General features: G+C 33.1%; 1 long non-coding RNA gene across 5 annotated transcripts in view; it reads right to left on the bottom strand.

Moving 5' to 3' along the window:
- Positions 1-225: 225 nt before the first annotated feature.
- LOC127120098 (uncharacterized) overlaps positions 226-3968 on the bottom strand; it is a 4915-nt gene continuing 1172 nt past the window's right edge. For 2 of the 5 annotated variants that reach the window (XR_007803077.1, XR_007803076.1), the window contains exons 3-4: positions 3852-3933; positions 2357-3269 (exon numbers count right to left, since the gene is read on the bottom strand). This is a non-coding gene — a long non-coding RNA (uncharacterized LOC127120098). Of the gene's footprint in view, positions 551-2356; positions 3270-3851; positions 3934-3968 lie in introns of those variants that run through there. The other 3 variants (XR_007803080.1, XR_007803079.1, XR_007803078.1) reach the window with 3 other exon arrangements.

Here is a 3968-nt window from a genome sequence, read left to right on the forward strand (position 1 = left end):
TTAGAACAATCGGTTCCTAAAGTTGAGCGTTGCATTCACCTCAAATGCTGAATATGTGAACTTAGAGCCATATTTGAGCATATGGTTGAAGCTGATAACCGTCCACTCAAGGATTTTGCAGTTCCGTCTCAAGAGGAACCACACTCAAGCATTGTTCCACCTGTAATCTAGGCGAACACTTTCAAATTGAAACTGTCTCTAGTGCAAATCGTGCAATATAACCAGTTCTCTAGAAATCCCATCGAGGACCCAAATCTTCATTTATCAGTGTTTGTGTAACAACCTGTATAATATATATCTAGAATAATATCATACAAATGTTATTATTCGGTATTGACATAATCATAAGTGCCTGTTTGCATCATTATATACACATGTCCAAACTAAAAACATCAAGGAAACATGTCATACAATAAAGCCTAGGAATAAAATCTAAGAACTATATATAATATCTTCATTGTAAACAACTCCATATTGAAAGATCACAATAATCAACATCCCTTGAAATATCAGTAGACAGCTCCTCATGAATTCAACTTGAAAGGAGTACCTGAAAAATAACAACGACGATGAAATGAGATAATGATCTCAGTGAGTTCGACTATCCTATGGATCCACTCAGCTCTACAGGTTTTCTACTCGATTCTAACTCAAGTATTTGCCTTCCGTTACTTATGCATCACTCGCACCTTGTAACTAGAACTTGAGTAACGAAGGGATAATTGCAATGTATGGAAACATGTCACTTTAGTTCACATAACTCAATCAATCACTATTCGGATTCACGAAACATAGACCACTAACCAGATCTACGTTTAGGTCAAGGCTTGGTTCACACATGCTCGTATGGTTCGACTTTCGCGGTAGATATCAGGTTCCCCTATAGGACTCGAACCCACTTTTAAAAACCATCACTCGTATGGGACTCAAACCCACTTTGAGTATCTTTCACCGTATGGGACTCTAACCTACTTAGGTGTCCATCTTTCCCCCATGTCCGACATGGTTAGGACTCAAACCCAATTAAGGCACAAATCGTTGGTGCCACATCCCCACTCACTGCTTTACCTAAGCCCTTGAAGTGGTATGTGCACAATCACAACTAATTCTGAATATGTGATTAATTCTCAACAACAAATAGAACTTTCGGAGCAAGCTCATCACCAAAATATGACTTTTGGAACAAATGCTCCTCACCAAAATATCAAATTAACTCTCATGGTGTTCATCAAATACTAGGTGATCACATCCACCCATTCACAAAGTATTCCACATGTTCCATACAATGCATATTGATTCATAATCAAGCGAATACTTATTTGCGATACACACTGAGGTATCATTGTGTCCAAGCATCACCGTATACTCATTTCCATAACCTAAATTATCTTCCTAAGTCATTCTCCTAGTTATACTCCTAGGTTTTCTCACTGATCTTTATAAAATTTTAATCATATTATTTCACATCCAACAACATCAAATCAATTTATAGCACACACATTAGCATATAAAAATATCATACAAGAAACACACATATTAGCATAACATGTCACAATAAACCCTAGGCATATCCGGCTCACAACATACTCATCATTATCTTAGGTTATTCAAGTTGTTACACACAAACAAGTCAAACATAACAAAAGCATAAAAATATCACTATCCTCTACCAAGAATTCTTGGTTAGTTCATGGTCTCTCATCACCATGCAATATCTCATTGGATTAGCTTTCCAAAGCTTCAAGTCTCATATCAATTGGATTCACGGTTCTTAAATTATAGCGAAAACAAGAACCACGTATTACATCAACAAAACAACAACTTATAATATATATATATATATATATATATATATATATATATATAATCATGATTTATATCACTATATAATAGAGCGTTGAAATATCTTTTCAACGCCTCTGACCACGTCCAAAACGGATTTACCAAACTCATTTTATACTGAAAACAGTTGAACCAATCGATTGCTTACAATGACCAATCACTACGCCAAAAAGAATATTTAATAGCACTTTTTTGGCATTTAATAGCACTTTTTTTGGCATTTAATAGCACTTTTAAGCACTATTGAAGCTCCCGCTATTATATGTTGATCACCTATAAAGCGCTATTAAACACTATTTAATAGCATTTTTTATAAAAGCGCTATCATAGCCTTGTTTTCTGAACAGTATTTTATAGCACTTTTTCTATAAGCGCTATCATATCCTCCTTTTACTTTAGTATGTAAAAAATCCTTTTTTTTAATTTTACTAACAAAAACATTATGTGAGGTTTTGCAACTCATTACTCAAACAAAAACATAATCAGTGGTTTTGCCACTCGTTATCCAAACAAAAACAACACAATATTTCTTCTCAAATTGTAATTATCAACAAAATTGGTTACAAATGAAATTGCATCCAATATCAAATAACAATTTGATTGTATATAAGACTTGATCAATCAATTTATATTGATTGAAAATTAGTTACAAATTTTATAACTGGTGCATTAGCTGCTACTGATAGCACTAGTTGCCGCCACCTAATTGATATGCTTCTCTATTTAACCACCAGTAGCGTTGGCTTAAGCTTCTCTGTTCAAGATCTTATCTTCACCTACTGTTGTTTATTTACATGTTGTACAAAGTGTTCTCCTCTATATCAATTGGACTTATCAAGTTTTTCACTCTCATCATTTCGGTTTAGCCTTCATTTTGTCATTATTAGTTTTTCTGCTATAAGCAGTCAAATTTGTGTTAATAATCGGCCACCACAGAACAATCAGATACTGAAAAGGTAGATTCACTCATAAAAAATATAAACTATCAAATCAGGATGTTGAGGAATGCGATATTGTAAATTGATTGTTTTCTTACTAATTGTCACATATGGGATGAGAAAAAAGTTTACACATTAATATTGCTAACACGTAGATTATTGTGATAGATACGACATTACTTAATGCATAAAATTACTGCTTTAAAACAACATAATCTTTGTTTGTATTTATTTAAACCCATTTGAATGCTAGATTATGTAATGAGTTGATTCTAAAGAAAAATACACAAATTAACCCAAAAAAAAAAGTACCTGTACCTTGATCTGCATAATGAAGCTTGTCCACCCAGAGAAAACATGAGAAGCATGATATCTATTTCACATAGTATAGATAATTCAATAGGTTTTTTGACTATTCAATTTTTTCTTTTAGCATATGAAGATTGGCGACCATTGGTGTTATTCCTCAATATCCGATTCTCTTTTTCTCTACAGATACCATGCAATATATGAATATAAGCCAAACCATTTTTAATTAAAGAAACAAGACATGAATCCTCTTGAAATTGAATGGCCACAAGGAAAATTAATTAAACTAAACTCATTTGTTGGATATAAAACAAAAACAGTTTTTGTTCTAAACATTTTATGTCATGCAACTTCTGTTCTGCATGGATTTATTCCATCATACCATTGAGAAAATTTCATTTCCATGTGAAGTGGGCAAAAATCATTTCAAATATCCTATATTTTACGAATGAGCTTGAAAGGGACAATCATTGTTCCCTTAAACTCCTCACAAGGCCTAACATATTTAATAACTATAATTTTTATTATATTAGAAATTTTCACATAAAATATTTTTTTGGATTTAGCATAAAATCAAATATCATGTGAAGTGGAACAAAAACCAAAGAAAAGCTAAGTTGTACCAAACAAGATGGACAGATAGGCCATCAACACAGATATTTGAGATTGGCAAGACAATCTATCTGTAAGTAAATTTTGTCGGACATGCAGATCCTAGTGCCTAGCCAATAATAAAGAATATTGGTAACTGAAAATACATACCCATTCACAAGGGCTAAGAGCATGATAATACTTGGCAAACTTATCACATTCTTGTGCATCGTCTCCCTTTGCAGCTACACATCTGCACATGAAATTCAAGGCCAAAATCAAAGCAGA

The sequence above is a fragment of the Lathyrus oleraceus genome, chromosome 2 (assembly GCF_024323335.1).
Source record: "Lathyrus oleraceus cultivar Zhongwan6 chromosome 2, CAAS_Psat_ZW6_1.0, whole genome shotgun sequence".
NCBI lineage: Eukaryota > Viridiplantae > Streptophyta > Magnoliopsida > Fabales > Fabaceae > Lathyrus > Lathyrus oleraceus.